General features: G+C 54.7%; 37 non-coding genes across 37 annotated transcripts; 8 read left to right on the top strand and 29 right to left on the bottom strand.

Moving 5' to 3' along the window:
• Positions 1-290: 290 nt before the first annotated feature.
• Trnag-gcc (transfer RNA glycine (anticodon GCC)) lies at positions 291-361 on the bottom strand. Its single transcript has one exon. It is a non-coding gene; the product is annotated as a tRNA-Gly (tRNA).
• Positions 362-702: 341 nt separating this feature from the next.
• On the top strand, positions 703-774 carry Trnag-ucc (transfer RNA glycine (anticodon UCC)). The gene has a single exon. It is a non-coding gene; the product is annotated as a tRNA-Gly (tRNA).
• A 586-nt stretch (positions 775-1,360) lies between these two features.
• On the bottom strand, positions 1,361-1,434 carry Trnai-aau (transfer RNA isoleucine (anticodon AAU)). Its single transcript has one exon. It is a non-coding gene; the product is annotated as a tRNA-Ile (tRNA).
• Positions 1,435-1,632: 198 nt separating this feature from the next.
• Positions 1,633-1,704, bottom strand: Trnae-uuc (transfer RNA glutamic acid (anticodon UUC)). The gene has a single exon. It is a non-coding gene; the product is annotated as a tRNA-Glu (tRNA).
• Positions 1,705-1,985: 281 nt separating this feature from the next.
• Trnam-cau (transfer RNA methionine (anticodon CAU)) lies at positions 1,986-2,058 on the bottom strand. Its single transcript has one exon. It is a non-coding gene; the product is annotated as a tRNA-Met (tRNA).
• A 293-nt stretch (positions 2,059-2,351) lies between these two features.
• Trnag-gcc (transfer RNA glycine (anticodon GCC)) lies at positions 2,352-2,422 on the bottom strand. The gene has a single exon. It is a non-coding gene; the product is annotated as a tRNA-Gly (tRNA).
• Positions 2,423-2,763: 341 nt separating this feature from the next.
• On the top strand, positions 2,764-2,835 carry Trnag-ucc (transfer RNA glycine (anticodon UCC)). The gene has a single exon. It is a non-coding gene; the product is annotated as a tRNA-Gly (tRNA).
• A 586-nt stretch (positions 2,836-3,421) lies between these two features.
• Positions 3,422-3,495, bottom strand: Trnai-aau (transfer RNA isoleucine (anticodon AAU)). Its single transcript has one exon. It is a non-coding gene; the product is annotated as a tRNA-Ile (tRNA).
• A 198-nt stretch (positions 3,496-3,693) lies between these two features.
• Trnae-uuc (transfer RNA glutamic acid (anticodon UUC)) lies at positions 3,694-3,765 on the bottom strand. The gene has a single exon. It is a non-coding gene; the product is annotated as a tRNA-Glu (tRNA).
• Positions 3,766-4,046: 281 nt separating this feature from the next.
• Trnam-cau (transfer RNA methionine (anticodon CAU)) lies at positions 4,047-4,119 on the bottom strand. Its single transcript has one exon. It is a non-coding gene; the product is annotated as a tRNA-Met (tRNA).
• Positions 4,120-4,412: 293 nt separating this feature from the next.
• On the bottom strand, positions 4,413-4,483 carry Trnag-gcc (transfer RNA glycine (anticodon GCC)). Its single transcript has one exon. It is a non-coding gene; the product is annotated as a tRNA-Gly (tRNA).
• A 341-nt stretch (positions 4,484-4,824) lies between these two features.
• Trnag-ucc (transfer RNA glycine (anticodon UCC)) lies at positions 4,825-4,896 on the top strand. The gene has a single exon. It is a non-coding gene; the product is annotated as a tRNA-Gly (tRNA).
• Positions 4,897-5,482: 586 nt separating this feature from the next.
• Trnai-aau (transfer RNA isoleucine (anticodon AAU)) lies at positions 5,483-5,556 on the bottom strand. Its single transcript has one exon. It is a non-coding gene; the product is annotated as a tRNA-Ile (tRNA).
• A 198-nt stretch (positions 5,557-5,754) lies between these two features.
• Trnae-uuc (transfer RNA glutamic acid (anticodon UUC)) lies at positions 5,755-5,826 on the bottom strand. The gene has a single exon. It is a non-coding gene; the product is annotated as a tRNA-Glu (tRNA).
• Positions 5,827-6,107: 281 nt separating this feature from the next.
• Trnam-cau (transfer RNA methionine (anticodon CAU)) lies at positions 6,108-6,180 on the bottom strand. Its single transcript has one exon. It is a non-coding gene; the product is annotated as a tRNA-Met (tRNA).
• Positions 6,181-6,473: 293 nt separating this feature from the next.
• Positions 6,474-6,544, bottom strand: Trnag-gcc (transfer RNA glycine (anticodon GCC)). The gene has a single exon. It is a non-coding gene; the product is annotated as a tRNA-Gly (tRNA).
• A 341-nt stretch (positions 6,545-6,885) lies between these two features.
• Trnag-ucc (transfer RNA glycine (anticodon UCC)) lies at positions 6,886-6,957 on the top strand. The gene has a single exon. It is a non-coding gene; the product is annotated as a tRNA-Gly (tRNA).
• A 586-nt stretch (positions 6,958-7,543) lies between these two features.
• Trnai-aau (transfer RNA isoleucine (anticodon AAU)) lies at positions 7,544-7,617 on the bottom strand. Its single transcript has one exon. It is a non-coding gene; the product is annotated as a tRNA-Ile (tRNA).
• A 198-nt stretch (positions 7,618-7,815) lies between these two features.
• On the bottom strand, positions 7,816-7,887 carry Trnae-uuc (transfer RNA glutamic acid (anticodon UUC)). The gene has a single exon. It is a non-coding gene; the product is annotated as a tRNA-Glu (tRNA).
• Positions 7,888-8,168: 281 nt separating this feature from the next.
• Trnam-cau (transfer RNA methionine (anticodon CAU)) lies at positions 8,169-8,241 on the bottom strand. The gene has a single exon. It is a non-coding gene; the product is annotated as a tRNA-Met (tRNA).
• Positions 8,242-8,534: 293 nt separating this feature from the next.
• Positions 8,535-8,605, bottom strand: Trnag-gcc (transfer RNA glycine (anticodon GCC)). Its single transcript has one exon. It is a non-coding gene; the product is annotated as a tRNA-Gly (tRNA).
• A 341-nt stretch (positions 8,606-8,946) lies between these two features.
• Positions 8,947-9,018, top strand: Trnag-ucc (transfer RNA glycine (anticodon UCC)). The gene has a single exon. It is a non-coding gene; the product is annotated as a tRNA-Gly (tRNA).
• Positions 9,019-9,604: 586 nt separating this feature from the next.
• Positions 9,605-9,678, bottom strand: Trnai-aau (transfer RNA isoleucine (anticodon AAU)). The gene has a single exon. It is a non-coding gene; the product is annotated as a tRNA-Ile (tRNA).
• Positions 9,679-9,876: 198 nt separating this feature from the next.
• Positions 9,877-9,948, bottom strand: Trnae-uuc (transfer RNA glutamic acid (anticodon UUC)). The gene has a single exon. It is a non-coding gene; the product is annotated as a tRNA-Glu (tRNA).
• A 281-nt stretch (positions 9,949-10,229) lies between these two features.
• Positions 10,230-10,302, bottom strand: Trnam-cau (transfer RNA methionine (anticodon CAU)). Its single transcript has one exon. It is a non-coding gene; the product is annotated as a tRNA-Met (tRNA).
• A 293-nt stretch (positions 10,303-10,595) lies between these two features.
• On the bottom strand, positions 10,596-10,666 carry Trnag-gcc (transfer RNA glycine (anticodon GCC)). Its single transcript has one exon. It is a non-coding gene; the product is annotated as a tRNA-Gly (tRNA).
• Positions 10,667-11,007: 341 nt separating this feature from the next.
• Positions 11,008-11,079, top strand: Trnag-ucc (transfer RNA glycine (anticodon UCC)). Its single transcript has one exon. It is a non-coding gene; the product is annotated as a tRNA-Gly (tRNA).
• A 586-nt stretch (positions 11,080-11,665) lies between these two features.
• On the bottom strand, positions 11,666-11,739 carry Trnai-aau (transfer RNA isoleucine (anticodon AAU)). The gene has a single exon. It is a non-coding gene; the product is annotated as a tRNA-Ile (tRNA).
• Positions 11,740-11,937: 198 nt separating this feature from the next.
• Trnae-uuc (transfer RNA glutamic acid (anticodon UUC)) lies at positions 11,938-12,009 on the bottom strand. Its single transcript has one exon. It is a non-coding gene; the product is annotated as a tRNA-Glu (tRNA).
• Positions 12,010-12,290: 281 nt separating this feature from the next.
• Positions 12,291-12,363, bottom strand: Trnam-cau (transfer RNA methionine (anticodon CAU)). Its single transcript has one exon. It is a non-coding gene; the product is annotated as a tRNA-Met (tRNA).
• Positions 12,364-12,656: 293 nt separating this feature from the next.
• Trnag-gcc (transfer RNA glycine (anticodon GCC)) lies at positions 12,657-12,727 on the bottom strand. Its single transcript has one exon. It is a non-coding gene; the product is annotated as a tRNA-Gly (tRNA).
• Positions 12,728-13,068: 341 nt separating this feature from the next.
• Positions 13,069-13,140, top strand: Trnag-ucc (transfer RNA glycine (anticodon UCC)). Its single transcript has one exon. It is a non-coding gene; the product is annotated as a tRNA-Gly (tRNA).
• A 586-nt stretch (positions 13,141-13,726) lies between these two features.
• On the bottom strand, positions 13,727-13,800 carry Trnai-aau (transfer RNA isoleucine (anticodon AAU)). The gene has a single exon. It is a non-coding gene; the product is annotated as a tRNA-Ile (tRNA).
• Positions 13,801-13,998: 198 nt separating this feature from the next.
• Positions 13,999-14,070, bottom strand: Trnae-uuc (transfer RNA glutamic acid (anticodon UUC)). The gene has a single exon. It is a non-coding gene; the product is annotated as a tRNA-Glu (tRNA).
• A 281-nt stretch (positions 14,071-14,351) lies between these two features.
• Trnam-cau (transfer RNA methionine (anticodon CAU)) lies at positions 14,352-14,424 on the bottom strand. The gene has a single exon. It is a non-coding gene; the product is annotated as a tRNA-Met (tRNA).
• A 293-nt stretch (positions 14,425-14,717) lies between these two features.
• Trnag-gcc (transfer RNA glycine (anticodon GCC)) lies at positions 14,718-14,788 on the bottom strand. The gene has a single exon. It is a non-coding gene; the product is annotated as a tRNA-Gly (tRNA).
• Positions 14,789-15,129: 341 nt separating this feature from the next.
• Trnag-ucc (transfer RNA glycine (anticodon UCC)) lies at positions 15,130-15,201 on the top strand. The gene has a single exon. It is a non-coding gene; the product is annotated as a tRNA-Gly (tRNA).
• The last annotated feature ends 395 nt before the right edge of the window (positions 15,202-15,596 follow it).

Below are 15,596 nucleotides of genomic sequence, written 5' to 3' on the forward strand. Positions count from 1 at the left end.
CGATCGTTAGACCTTCTGGAATCTTGGTAAGTATCGAATACAAGTGGTAGAGAGTCTGCACTCCCTGGCTCATTTTTTCTGTTGCTACACGTGCATTCACGGCGCGGCAGGCAACTTGCGATGCTAGGCCGACGCCAGTATGTACAATAGCACGCAGGAGTCCAAACGAGCAGTCGTCCGCGCTGCATGATTGGTTCTTTCCATACGGAATCCCGCGGTTCATTCTCATGGCTCACGCAGTTCGAGTGCGAAAGACACGCAGCACCCCTACCGGAGAAAAAACAAAATGATGCATCGGCCGGGAATCGAACCCGGGCCGCCCGCGTGGCAGGCGAGCATTCTACCACTGAACCACCGATGCTCGGGCCAGCGGTACCTTCACGCTGCTTCCCGAGCAGATGTCTCAAGGGAAAGTGGGACTGCCGTCAAGCGCCGTAGCATTCTGTGGAGAAGATGCTGCAGACGCTGAATCCTGCACTGCACTGCTTAAAGATGCCGCCAGAACGCGGTCCTCTGCGTACTCTTGCGTCGCCGGCGCCGACTCTTGCCAAAGGATGCGAAATGTGCGCGGATACGCTGTCCGAATGCGTCTGGATGTGCTCCCCTAGCCTGCCTCGAAATGCGCCTGCCGGGTACGATCACCTTCGGCCGCTGCCGACAGGCGGGAAGCCGACTCAGCGCGGTGGCGGGGCGCTCGCTTGTGCGGTCGTGGTGTAATGGTCAGCATAGTTGCCTTCCAAGCAGTTGATCCGGGTTCGATTCCCGGCCACCGCAGCAGGCTTTTAATTTCGCGTATGAGTACTTTTGCCACGCGCTCTTAAACTATTGTTTTTTCGCCCTCTTACTCGCTGCATACCAGCCCTTAGTGTGTCTCGACTTGTCTCGACTTTGCTCAGCTGACGCGAGAGCTGACGCTCTCAAATCGGCCTATATCAAAACGACAAGCACGAGAAACGACTGAGAGAGGTAAGGAGAGGCGAGGCGAGGCGATGGACACACAGCACGCCCCCTTCATTTCACGGTGGCGTCTCCCTGGCCGAATCGGGCTGTAGCTCCGAAAACAAAGGAGAAACAAAAATAGGAAGTAAAACTGCCAATAGTGCCCTGTGTTCCCATGCGCTCACCCGCCCAAGTACTGACAAGGGCCAAAGTTGTTACGCATCGGCAATCGGACATTTTCTTTCATTTTCTCTAACCAGTGTATTCAAGATATTATGGCCATTGCCGAGTGAATGCTGTAGTGCTTCCCGACGAGTCGGGTTCGGATCCTCTGTCAACTTCCACGCAGGGTGATGATCATTTGGTCATCACACTCGCCAGCTGAAATCGGCGCTGCCTTTTCGCAGTAGTAAAAGAGAAGTGGCCCGTGGGGGGATCGAACCCACGACCTTCGCGTTATTAGCACGACGCTCTAACCAACTGAGCTAACGGGCCTCGGCAGATGCAGTTGCTCAGCCCTACGCTGGAATCAGGTGGCATGAAGCCATACACCATTCCTATGGTCGTCGTGTGTCTGCTTCCCTAGTCTATATTCTGCTGACGGTCACGAAACAGTAGCTATATTGCGAGCAGGACGGGAAACGGCCGCTCGGACAGCTCAAACTTGTCACGATTCGTGTGGAAAAAATTCCGTTCCGGTACCGGGAATCGAACCCGGGCCTCCTGGGTGAAAGCCAGGTATCCTAGCCACTAGACCACACCGGATGCGGCCGTTTCATTCGACCGTTCGTACGGTCGCTTGTCGCATTGTCGCTCTCTTTGCGAGCATCTTTGCACATACTGACTGGCAAGGCGCGCACCTCAAACGTCGCAGAGCAATGCTTTTGGCTTCATGCTCTGCTGGGAGAAGAGGGATAGGGAAGCTGTATGTAGCAATAACAGGAAGTAAACATTTTCCCGCTGAAGCGTTGAAACGTTGTGGATAACAAACAAGAAATAAGTTGGCGCCCTAGCAACAGCACCACCTTCAGTCACAGAAAATTAGATGCCCCGGGTGTGGATCGAACTCACGACCTTAAGATTATGAGACTTACGCGCTGCCTACTGCGCTACCGAGGCAGGCGATCGTTAGACCTTCTGGAATCTTGGTAAGTATCGAATACAAGTGGTAGAGAGTCTGCACTCCCTGGCTCATTTTTTCTGTTGCTACACGTGCATTCACGGCGCGGCAGGCAACTTGCGATGCTAGGCCGACGCCAGTATGTACAATAGCACGCAGGAGTCCAAACGAGCAGTCGTCCGCGCTGCATGATTGGTTCTTTCCATACGGAATCCCGCGGTTCATTCTCATGGCTCACGCAGTTCGAGTGCGAAAGACACGCAGCACCCCTACCGGAGAAAAAACAAAATGATGCATCGGCCGGGAATCGAACCCGGGCCGCCCGCGTGGCAGGCGAGCATTCTACCACTGAACCACCGATGCTCGGGCCAGCGGTACCTTCACGCTGCTTCCCGAGCAGATGTCTCAAGGGAAAGTGGGACTGCCGTCAAGCGCCGTAGCATTCTGTGGAGAAGATGCTGCAGACGCTGAATCCTGCACTGCACTGCTTAAAGATGCCGCCAGAACGCGGTCCTCTGCGTACTCTTGCGTCGCCGGCGCCGACTCTTGCCAAAGGATGCGAAATGTGCGCGGATACGCTGTCCGAATGCGTCTGGATGTGCTCCCCTAGCCTGCCTCGAAATGCGCCTGCCGGGTACGATCACCTTCGGCCGCTGCCGACAGGCGGGAAGCCGACTCAGCGCGGTGGCGGGGCGCTCGCTTGTGCGGTCGTGGTGTAATGGTCAGCATAGTTGCCTTCCAAGCAGTTGATCCGGGTTCGATTCCCGGCCACCGCAGCAGGCTTTTAATTTCGCGTATGAGTACTTTTGCCACGCGCTCTTAAACTATTGTTTTTTCGCCCTCTTACTCGCTGCATACCAGCCCTTAGTGTGTCTCGACTTGTCTCGACTTTGCTCAGCTGACGCGAGAGCTGACGCTCTCAAATCGGCCTATATCAAAACGACAAGCACGAGAAACGACTGAGAGAGGTAAGGAGAGGCGAGGCGAGGCGATGGACACACAGCACGCCCCCTTCATTTCACGGTGGCGTCTCCCTGGCCGAATCGGGCTGTAGCTCCGAAAACAAAGGAGAAACAAAAATAGGAAGTAAAACTGCCAATAGTGCCCTGTGTTCCCATGCGCTCACCCGCCCAAGTACTGACAAGGGCCAAAGTTGTTACGCATCGGCAATCGGACATTTTCTTTCATTTTCTCTAACCAGTGTATTCAAGATATTATGGCCATTGCCGAGTGAATGCTGTAGTGCTTCCCGACGAGTCGGGTTCGGATCCTCTGTCAACTTCCACGCAGGGTGATGATCATTTGGTCATCACACTCGCCAGCTGAAATCGGCGCTGCCTTTTCGCAGTAGTAAAAGAGAAGTGGCCCGTGGGGGGATCGAACCCACGACCTTCGCGTTATTAGCACGACGCTCTAACCAACTGAGCTAACGGGCCTCGGCAGATGCAGTTGCTCAGCCCTACGCTGGAATCAGGTGGCATGAAGCCATACACCATTCCTATGGTCGTCGTGTGTCTGCTTCCCTAGTCTATATTCTGCTGACGGTCACGAAACAGTAGCTATATTGCGAGCAGGACGGGAAACGGCCGCTCGGACAGCTCAAACTTGTCACGATTCGTGTGGAAAAAATTCCGTTCCGGTACCGGGAATCGAACCCGGGCCTCCTGGGTGAAAGCCAGGTATCCTAGCCACTAGACCACACCGGATGCGGCCGTTTCATTCGACCGTTCGTACGGTCGCTTGTCGCATTGTCGCTCTCTTTGCGAGCATCTTTGCACATACTGACTGGCAAGGCGCGCACCTCAAACGTCGCAGAGCAATGCTTTTGGCTTCATGCTCTGCTGGGAGAAGAGGGATAGGGAAGCTGTATGTAGCAATAACAGGAAGTAAACATTTTCCCGCTGAAGCGTTGAAACGTTGTGGATAACAAACAAGAAATAAGTTGGCGCCCTAGCAACAGCACCACCTTCAGTCACAGAAAATTAGATGCCCCGGGTGTGGATCGAACTCACGACCTTAAGATTATGAGACTTACGCGCTGCCTACTGCGCTACCGAGGCAGGCGATCGTTAGACCTTCTGGAATCTTGGTAAGTATCGAATACAAGTGGTAGAGAGTCTGCACTCCCTGGCTCATTTTTTCTGTTGCTACACGTGCATTCACGGCGCGGCAGGCAACTTGCGATGCTAGGCCGACGCCAGTATGTACAATAGCACGCAGGAGTCCAAACGAGCAGTCGTCCGCGCTGCATGATTGGTTCTTTCCATACGGAATCCCGCGGTTCATTCTCATGGCTCACGCAGTTCGAGTGCGAAAGACACGCAGCACCCCTACCGGAGAAAAAACAAAATGATGCATCGGCCGGGAATCGAACCCGGGCCGCCCGCGTGGCAGGCGAGCATTCTACCACTGAACCACCGATGCTCGGGCCAGCGGTACCTTCACGCTGCTTCCCGAGCAGATGTCTCAAGGGAAAGTGGGACTGCCGTCAAGCGCCGTAGCATTCTGTGGAGAAGATGCTGCAGACGCTGAATCCTGCACTGCACTGCTTAAAGATGCCGCCAGAACGCGGTCCTCTGCGTACTCTTGCGTCGCCGGCGCCGACTCTTGCCAAAGGATGCGAAATGTGCGCGGATACGCTGTCCGAATGCGTCTGGATGTGCTCCCCTAGCCTGCCTCGAAATGCGCCTGCCGGGTACGATCACCTTCGGCCGCTGCCGACAGGCGGGAAGCCGACTCAGCGCGGTGGCGGGGCGCTCGCTTGTGCGGTCGTGGTGTAATGGTCAGCATAGTTGCCTTCCAAGCAGTTGATCCGGGTTCGATTCCCGGCCACCGCAGCAGGCTTTTAATTTCGCGTATGAGTACTTTTGCCACGCGCTCTTAAACTATTGTTTTTTCGCCCTCTTACTCGCTGCATACCAGCCCTTAGTGTGTCTCGACTTGTCTCGACTTTGCTCAGCTGACGCGAGAGCTGACGCTCTCAAATCGGCCTATATCAAAACGACAAGCACGAGAAACGACTGAGAGAGGTAAGGAGAGGCGAGGCGAGGCGATGGACACACAGCACGCCCCCTTCATTTCACGGTGGCGTCTCCCTGGCCGAATCGGGCTGTAGCTCCGAAAACAAAGGAGAAACAAAAATAGGAAGTAAAACTGCCAATAGGGCCCTGTGTTCCCATGCGCTCACCCGCCCAAGTACTGACAAGGGCCAAAGTTGTTACGCATCGGCAATCGGACATTTTCTTTCATTTTCTCTAACCAGTGTATTCAAGATATTATGGCCATTGCCGAGTGAATGCTGTAGTGCTTCCCGACGAGTCGGGTTCGGATCCTCTGTCAACTTCCACGCAGGGTGATGATCATTTGGTCATCACACTCGCCAGCTGAAATCGGCGCTGCCTTTTCGCAGTAGTAAAAGAGAAGTGGCCCGTGGGGGGATCGAACCCACGACCTTCGCGTTATTAGCACGACGCTCTAACCAACTGAGCTAACGGGCCTCGGCAGATGCAGTTGCTCAGCCCTACGCTGGAATCAGGTGGCATGAAGCCATACACCATTCCTATGGTCGTCGTGTGTCTGCTTCCCTAGTCTATATTCTGCTGACGGTCACGAAACAGTAGCTATATTGCGAGCAGGACGGGAAACGGCCGCTCGGACAGCTCAAACTTGTCACGATTCGTGTGGAAAAAATTCCGTTCCGGTACCGGGAATCGAACCCGGGCCTCCTGGGTGAAAGCCAGGTATCCTAGCCACTAGACCACACCGGATGCGGCCGTTTCATTCGACCGTTCGTACGGTCGCTTGTCGCATTGTCGCTCTCTTTGCGAGCATCTTTGCACATACTGACTGGCAAGGCGCGCACCTCAAACGTCGCAGAGCAATGCTTTTGGCTTCATGCTCTGCTGGGAGAAGAGGGATAGGGAAGCTGTATGTAGCAATAACAGGAAGTAAACATTTTCCCGCTGAAGCGTTGAAACGTTGTGGATAACAAACAAGAAATAAGTTGGCGCCCTAGCAACAGCACCACCTTCAGTCACAGAAAATTAGATGCCCCGGGTGTGGATCGAACTCACGACCTTAAGATTATGAGACTTACGCGCTGCCTACTGCGCTACCGAGGCAGGCGATCGTTAGACCTTCTGGAATCTTGGTAAGTATCGAATACAAGTGGTAGAGAGTCTGCACTCCCTGGCTCATTTTTTCTGTTGCTACACGTGCATTCACGGCGCGGCAGGCAACTTGCGATGCTAGGCCGACGCCAGTATGTACAATAGCACGCAGGAGTCCAAACGAGCAGTCGTCCGCGCTGCATGATTGGTTCTTTCCATACGGAATCCCGCGGTTCATTCTCATGGCTCACGCAGTTCGAGTGCGAAAGACACGCAGCACCCCTACCGGAGAAAAAACAAAATGATGCATCGGCCGGGAATCGAACCCGGGCCGCCCGCGTGGCAGGCGAGCATTCTACCACTGAACCACCGATGCTCGGGCCAGCGGTACCTTCACGCTGCTTCCCGAGCAGATGTCTCAAGGGAAAGTGGGACTGCCGTCAAGCGCCGTAGCATTCTGTGGAGAAGATGCTGCAGACGCTGAATCCTGCACTGCACTGCTTAAAGATGCCGCCAGAACGCGGTCCTCTGCGTACTCTTGCGTCGCCGGCGCCGACTCTTGCCAAAGGGTGCGAAATGTGCGCGGATACGCTGTCCGAATGCGTCTGGATGTGCTCCCCTAGCCTGCCTCGAAATGCGCCTGCCGGGTACGATCACCTTCGGCCGCTGCCGACAGGCGGGAAGCCGACTCAGCGCGGTGGCGGGGCGCTCGCTTGTGCGGTCGTGGTGTAATGGTCAGCATAGTTGCCTTCCAAGCAGTTGATCCGGGTTCGATTCCCGGCCACCGCAGCAGGCTTTTAATTTCGCGTATGAGTACTTTTGCCACGCGCTCTTAAACTATTGTTTTTTCGCCCTCTTACTCGCTGCATACCAGCCCTTAGTGTGTCTCGACTTGTCTCGACTTTGCTCAGCTGACGCGAGAGCTGACGCTCTCAAATCGGCCTATATCAAAACGACAAGCACGAGAAACGACTGAGAGAGGTAAGGAGAGGCGAGGCGAGGCGATGGACACACAGCACGCCCCCTTCATTTCACGGTGGCGTCTCCCTGGCCGAATCGGGCTGTAGCTCCGAAAACAAAGGAGAAACAAAAATAGGAAGTAAAACTGCCAATAGTGCCCTGTGTTCCCATGCGCTCACCCGCCCAAGTACTGACAAGGGCCAAAGTTGTTACGCATCGGCAATCGGACATTTTCTTTCATTTTCTCTAACCAGTGTATTCAAGATATTATGGCCATTGCCGAGTGAATGCTGTAGTGCTTCCCGACGAGTCGGGTTCGGATCCTCTGTCAACTTCCACGCAGGGTGATGATCATTTGGTCATCACACTCGCCAGCTGAAATCGGCGCTGCCTTTTCGCAGTAGTAAAAGAGAAGTGGCCCGTGGGGGGATCGAACCCACGACCTTCGCGTTATTAGCACGACGCTCTAACCAACTGAGCTAACGGGCCTCGGCAGATGCAGTTGCTCAGCCCTACGCTGGAATCAGGTGGCATGAAGCCATACACCATTCCTATGGTCGTCGTGTGTCTGCTTCCCTAGTCTATATTCTGCTGACGGTCACGAAACAGTAGCTATATTGCGAGCAGGACGGGAAACGGCCGCTCGGACAGCTCAAACTTGTCACGATTCGTGTGGAAAAAATTCCGTTCCGGTACCGGGAATCGAACCCGGGCCTCCTGGGTGAAAGCCAGGTATCCTAGCCACTAGACCACACCGGATGCGGCCGTTTCATTCGACCGTTCGTACGGTCGCTTGTCGCATTGTCGCTCTCTTTGCGAGCATCTTTGCACATACTGACTGGCAAGGCGCGCACCTCAAACGTCGCAGAGCAATGCTTTTGGCTTCATGCTCTGCTGGGAGAAGAGGGATAGGGAAGCTGTATGTAGCAATAACAGGAAGTAAACATTTTCCCGCTGAAGCGTTGAAACGTTGTGGATAACAAACAAGAAATAAGTTGGCGCCCTAGCAACAGCACCACCTTCAGTCACAGAAAATTAGATGCCCCGGGTGTGGATCGAACTCACGACCTTAAGATTATGAGACTTACGCGCTGCCTACTGCGCTACCGAGGCAGGCGATCGTTAGACCTTCTGGAATCTTGGTAAGTATCGAATACAAGTGGTAGAGAGTCTGCACTCCCTGGCTCATTTTTTCTGTTGCTACACGTGCATTCACGGCGCGGCAGGCAACTTGCGATGCTAGGCCGACGCCAGTATGTACAATAGCACGCAGGAGTCCAAACGAGCAGTCGTCCGCGCTGCATGATTGGTTCTTTCCATACGGAATCCCGCGGTTCATTCTCATGGCTCACGCAGTTCGAGTGCGAAAGACACGCAGCACCCCTACCGGAGAAAAAACAAAATGATGCATCGGCCGGGAATCGAACCCGGGCCGCCCGCGTGGCAGGCGAGCATTCTACCACTGAACCACCGATGCTCGGGCCAGCGGTACCTTCACGCTGCTTCCCGAGCAGATGTCTCAAGGGAAAGTGGGACTGCCGTCAAGCGCCGTAGCATTCTGTGGAGAAGATGCTGCAGACGCTGAATCCTGCACTGCACTGCTTAAAGATGCCGCCAGAACGCGGTCCTCTGCGTACTCTTGCGTCGCCGGCGCCGACTCTTGCCAAAGGGTGCGAAATGTGCGCGGATACGCTGTCCGAATGCGTCTGGATGTGCTCCCCTAGCCTGCCTCGAAATGCGCCTGCCGGGTACGATCACCTTCGGCCGCTGCCGACAGGCGGGAAGCCGACTCAGCGCGGTGGCGGGGCGCTCGCTTGTGCGGTCGTGGTGTAATGGTCAGCATAGTTGCCTTCCAAGCAGTTGATCCGGGTTCGATTCCCGGCCACCGCAGCAGGCTTTTAATTTCGCGTATGAGTACTTTTGCCACGCGCTCTTAAACTATTGTTTTTTCGCCCTCTTACTCGCTGCATACCAGCCCTTAGTGTGTCTCGACTTGTCTCGACTTTGCTCAGCTGACGCGAGAGCTGACGCTCTCAAATCGGCCTATATCAAAACGACAAGCACGAGAAACGACTGAGAGAGGTAAGGAGAGGCGAGGCGAGGCGATGGACACACAGCACGCCCCCTTCATTTCACGGTGGCGTCTCCCTGGCCGAATCGGGCTGTAGCTCCGAAAACAAAGGAGAAACAAAAATAGGAAGTAAAACTGCCAATAGTGCCCTGTGTTCCCATGCGCTCACCCGCCCAAGTACTGACAAGGGCCAAAGTTGTTACGCATCGGCAATCGGACATTTTCTTTCATTTTCTCTAACCAGTGTATTCAAGATATTATGGCCATTGCCGAGTGAATGCTGTAGTGCTTCCCGACGAGTCGGGTTCGGATCCTCTGTCAACTTCCACGCAGGGTGATGATCATTTGGTCATCACACTCGCCAGCTGAAATCGGCGCTGCCTTTTCGCAGTAGTAAAAGAGAAGTGGCCCGTGGGGGGATCGAACCCACGACCTTCGCGTTATTAGCACGACGCTCTAACCAACTGAGCTAACGGGCCTCGGCAGATGCAGTTGCTCAGCCCTACGCTGGAATCAGGTGGCATGAAGCCATACACCATTCCTATGGTCGTCGTGTGTCTGCTTCCCTAGTCTATATTCTGCTGACGGTCACGAAACAGTAGCTATATTGCGAGCAGGACGGGAAACGGCCGCTCGGACAGCTCAAACTTGTCACGATTCGTGTGGAAAAAATTCCGTTCCGGTACCGGGAATCGAACCCGGGCCTCCTGGGTGAAAGCCAGGTATCCTAGCCACTAGACCACACCGGATGCGGCCGTTTCATTCGACCGTTCGTACGGTCGCTTGTCGCATTGTCGCTCTCTTTGCGAGCATCTTTGCACATACTGACTGGCAAGGCGCGCACCTCAAACGTCGCAGAGCAATGCTTTTGGCTTCATGCTCTGCTGGGAGAAGAGGGATAGGGAAGCTGTATGTAGCAATAACAGGAAGTAAACATTTTCCCGCTGAAGCGTTGAAACGTTGTGGATAACAAACAAGAAATAAGTTGGCGCCCTAGCAACAGCACCACCTTCAGTCACAGAAAATTAGATGCCCCGGGTGTGGATCGAACTCACGACCTTAAGATTATGAGACTTACGCGCTGCCTACTGCGCTACCGAGGCAGGCGATCGTTAGACCTTCTGGAATCTTGGTAAGTATCGAATACAAGTGGTAGAGAGTCTGCACTCCCTGGCTCATTTCTTCTGTTGCTACACGTGCATTCACGGCGCGGCAGGCAACTTGCGATGCTAGGCCGACGCCAGTATGTACAATAGCACGCAGGAGTCCAAACGAGCAGTCGTCCGCGCTGCATGATTGGTTCTTTCCATACGGAATCCCGCGGTTCATTCTCATGGCTCACGCAGTTCGAGTGCGAAAGACACGCAGCACCCCTACCGGAGAAAAAACAAAATGATGCATCGGCCGGGAATCGAACCCGGGCCGCCCGCGTGGCAGGCGAGCATTCTACCACTGAACCACCGATGCTCGGGCCAGCGGTACCTTCACGCTGCTTCCCGAGCAGATGTCTCAAGGGAAAGTGGGACTGCCGTCAAGCGCCGTAGCATTCTGTGGAGAAGATGCTGCAGACGCTGAATCCTGCACTGCACTGCTTAAAGATGCCGCCAGAACGCGGTCCTCTGCGTACTCTTGCGTCGCCGGCGCCGACTCTTGCCAAAGGATGCGAAATGTGCGCGGATACGCTGTCCGAATGCGTCTGGATGTGCTCCCCTAGCCTGCCTCGAAATGCGCCTGCCGGGTACGATCACCTTCGGCCGCTGCCGACAGGCGGGAAGCCGACTCAGCGCGGTGGCGGGGCGCTCGCTTGTGCGGTCGTGGTGTAATGGTCAGCATAGTTGCCTTCCAAGCAGTTGATCCGGGTTCGATTCCCGGCCACCGCAGCAGGCTTTTAATTTCGCGTATGAGTACTTTTGCCACGCGCTCTTAAACTATTGTTTTTTCGCCCTCTTACTCGCTGCATACCAGCCCTTAGAGTGTCTCGACTTGTCTCGACTTTGCTCAGCTGACGCGAGAGCTGACGCTCTCAAATCGGCCTATATCAAAACGACAAGCACGAGAAACGACTGAGAGAGGTAAGGAGAGGCGAGGCGAGGCGATGGACACACAGCACGCCCCCTTCATTTCACGGTGGCGTCTCCCTGGCCGAATCGGGCTGTAGCTCCGAAAACAAAGGAGAAACAAAAATAGGAAGTAAAACTGCCAATAGTGCCCTGTGTTCCCATGCGCTCACCCGCCCAAGTACTGACAAGGGCCAAAGTTGTTACGCATCGGCAATCGGACATTTTCTTTCATTTTCTCTAACCAGTGTATTCAAGATATTATGGCCATTGCCGAGTGAATGCTGTAGTGCTTCCCGACGAGTCGGGTTCGGATCCTCTGTCAACTTCCACGCAGGGTGATGATCATTTGGTCATCACACTCGCCAGCTGAAATCGGCGCTGCCTTTTCGCAGTAGTAAAAGAGAAGTGGCCCGTGGGGGGATCGAACCCACGACCTTCGCGTTATTAGCACGACGCTCTAACCAACTGAGCTAACGGGCCTCGGCAGATGCAGTTGCTCAGCCCTACGCTGGAATCAGGTGGCATGAAGCCATACACCATTCCTATGGTCGTCGTGTGTCTGCTTCCCTAGTCTATATTCTGCTGACGGTCACGAAACAGTAGCTATATTGCGAGCAGGACGGGAAACGGCCGCTCGGACAGCTCAAACTTGTCACGATTCGTGTGGAAAAAATTCCGTTCCGGTACCGGGAATCGAACCCGGGCCTCCTGGGTGAAAGCCAGGTATCCTAGCCACTAGACCACACCGGATGCGGCCGTTTCATTCGACCGTTCGTACGGTCGCTTGTCGCATTGTCGCTCTCTTTGCGAGCATCTTTGCACATACTGACTGGCAAGGCGCGCACCTCAAACGTCGCAGAGCAATGCTTTTGGCTTCATGCTCTGCTGGGAGAAGAGGGATAGGGAAGCTGTATGTAGCAATAACAGGAAGTAAACATTTTCCCGCTGAAGCGTTGAAACGTTGTGGATAACAAACAAGAAATAAGTTGGCGCCCTAGCAACAGCACCACCTTCAGTCACAGAAAATTAGATGCCCCGGGTGTGGATCGAACTCACGACCTTAAGATTATGAGACTTACGCGCTGCCTACTGCGCTACCGAGGCAGGCGATCGTTAGACCTTCTGGAATCTTGGTAAGTATCGAATACAAGTGGTAGAGAGTCTGCACTCCCTGGCTCATTTTTTCTGTTGCTACACGTGCATTCACGGCGCGGCAGGCAACTTGCGATGCTAGGCCGACGCCAGTATGTACAATAGCACGCAGGAGTCCAAACGAGCAGTCGTCCGCGCTGCATGATTGGTTCTTTCCATACGGAATCCCGCGGTTCATTCTCATGGCTCACGCAGTTCGAGTGCGAAAGACACGCAGCACCCCTACCGGAGAAAAAACAAAATGATGCATCGGCCGGGAATCGAACCCGGGCCGCCCGCGTGGCAGGCGAGCATTCTACCACTGAACCACCGATGCTCGGGCCAGCGGTACCTTCACGCTGCTTCCCGAGCAGATGTCTCAAGGGAAAGTGGGACTGCCGTCAAGCGCCGTAGCATTCTGTGGAGAAGATGCTGCAGACGCTGAATCCTGCACTGCACTGCTTAAAGATGCCGCCAGAACGCGGTCCTCTGCGTACTCTTGCGTCGCCGGCGCCGACTCTTGCCAAAGGATGCGAAATGTGCGCGGATACGCTGTCCGAATGCGTCTGGATGTGCTCCCCTAGCCTGCCTCGAAATGCGCCTGCCGGGTACGATCACCTTCGGCCGCTGCCGACAGGCGGGAAGCCGACTCAGCGCGGTGGCGGGGCGCTCGCTTGTGCGGTCGTGGTGTAATGGTCAGCATAGTTGCCTTCCAAGCAGTTGATCCGGGTTCGATTCCCGGCCACCGCAGCAGGCTTTTAATTTCGCGTATGAGTACTTTTGCCACGCGCTCTTAAACTATTGTTTTTTCGCCCTCTTACTCGCTGCATACCAGCCCTTAGTGTGTCTCGACTTGTCTCGACTTTGCTCAGCTGACGCGAGAGCTGACGCTCTCAAATCGGCCTATATCAAAACGACAAGCACGAGAAACGACTGAGAGAGGTAAGGAGAGGCGAGGCGAGGCGATGGACACACAGCACGCCCCCTTCATTTCACGGTGGCGTCTCCCTGGCCGAATCGGGCTGTAGCTCCGAAAACAAAGGAGAAACAAAAATAGGAAGTAAAACTGCCAATAGGGCCCTGTGTTCCCATGCGCTCACCCGCCCAAGTACTGACAAGGGCCAAAGTTGTTACGCATCGGCAATCGGACATTTTCTTTCATTTTCTCTAACCAGTGTATTCAAGATATTATGGCCATTGCCGAGTGAATGCTGTAGTGCTTCCCGACGAGTCGGGTTCGGATCCTCTGTCAACTTCCACGCAGGGTGATGATCATTTGGTCATCACACTCGCCAGCTGAAATCGGCGCTGCCTTTTCGCAGTAGTAAAAGAGAAGTGGCCCGTGGGGGGATCGAACCCACGACCTTCGCGTTATTAGCACGACGCTCTAACCAACTGAGCTAACGGGCCTCGGCAGATGCAGTTGCTCAGCCCTACGCTGGAATCAGGTGGCATGAAGCCATACACCATTCCTATGGTCGTCGTGTGTCTGCTTCCCTAGTCTATATTCTGCTGACGGTCACGAAACAGTAGCTATATTGCGAGCAGGACGGGAAACGGCCGCTCGGACAGCTCAAACTTGTCACGATTCGTGTGGAAAAAATTCCGTTCCGGTACCGGGAATCGAACCCGGGCCTCCTGGGTGAAAGCCAGGTATCCTAGCCACTAGACCACACCGGATGCGGCCGTTTCATTCGACCGTTCGTACGGTCGCTTGTCGCATTGTCGCTCTCTTTGCGAGCATCTTTGCACATACTGACTGGCAAGGCGCGCACCTCAAACGTCGCAGAGCAATGCTTTTGGCTTCATGCTCTGCTGGGAGAAGAGGGATAGGGAAGCTGTATGTAGCAATAACAGGAAGTAAACATTTTCCCGCTGAAGCGTTGAAACGTTGTGGATAACAAACAAGAAATAAGTTGGCGCCCTAGCAACAGCACCACCTTCAGTCACAGAAAATTAGATGCCCCGGGTGTGGATCGAACTCACGACCTTAAGATTATGAGACTTACGCGCTGCCTACTGCGCTACCGAGGCAGGCGATCGTTAGACCTTCTGGAATCTTGGTAAGTATCGAATACAAGTGGTAGAGAGTCTGCACTCCCTGGCTCATTTTTTCTGTTGCTACACGTGCATTCACGGCGCGGCAGGCAACTTGCGATGCTAGGCCGACGCCAGTATGTACAATAGCACGCAGGAGTCCAAACGAGCAGTCGTCCGCGCTGCATGATTGGTTCTTTCCATACGGAATCCCGCGGTTCATTCTCATGGCTCACGCAGTTCGAGTGCGAAAGACACGCAGCACCCCTACCGGAGAAAAAACAAAATGATGCATCGGCCGGGAATCGAACCCGGGCCGCCCGCGTGGCAGGCGAGCATTCTACCACTGAACCACCGATGCTCGGGCCAGCGGTACCTTCACGCTGCTTCCCGAGCAGATGTCTCAAGGGAAAGTGGGACTGCCGTCAAGCGCCGTAGCATTCTGTGGAGAAGATGCTGCAGACGCTGAATCCTGCACTGCACTGCTTAAAGATGCCGCCAGAACGCGGTCCTCTGCGTACTCTTGCGTCGCCGGCGCCGACTCTTGCCAAAGGATGCGAAATGTGCGCGGATACGCTGTCCGAATGCGTCTGGATGTGCTCCCCTAGCCTGCCTCGAAATGCGCCTGCCGGGTACGATCACCTTCGGCCGCTGCCGACAGGCGGGAAGCCGACTCAGCGCGGTGGCGGGGCGCTCGCTTGTGCGGTCGTGGTGTAATGGTCAGCATAGTTGCCTTCCAAGCAGTTGATCCGGGTTCGATTCCCGGCCACCGCAGCAGGCTTTTAATTTCGCGTATGAGTACTTTTGCCACGCGCTCTTAAACTATTGTTTTTTCGCCCTCTTACTCGCTGCATACCAGCCCTTAGTGTGTCTCGACTTGTCTCGACTTTGCTCAGCTGACGCGAGAGCTGACGCTCTCAAATCGGCCTATATCAAAACGACAAGCACGAGAAACGACTGAGAGAGGTAAGGAGAGGCGAGGCGAGGCGATGGACACACAGCACGCCCCCTTCATTTCACGGTGGCGTCTCCCTGGCCGAATCGGGCTGTAGCTCCGAAAACAAAGGAGAAACAAAAATAGGAAGTAAAACTGCCAATAGGGCCCTGTGTTCCCATGCGCTCACCCGCCCAAGTACTGACAAGGGCCAAAGTTGTTACGCATCGGCAAT

The sequence above is a fragment of the Schistocerca serialis genome, chromosome 2 (assembly GCF_023864345.2).
Source record: "Schistocerca serialis cubense isolate TAMUIC-IGC-003099 chromosome 2, iqSchSeri2.2, whole genome shotgun sequence".
In the NCBI taxonomy this organism is placed as follows: domain Eukaryota; kingdom Metazoa; phylum Arthropoda; class Insecta; order Orthoptera; family Acrididae; genus Schistocerca; species Schistocerca serialis.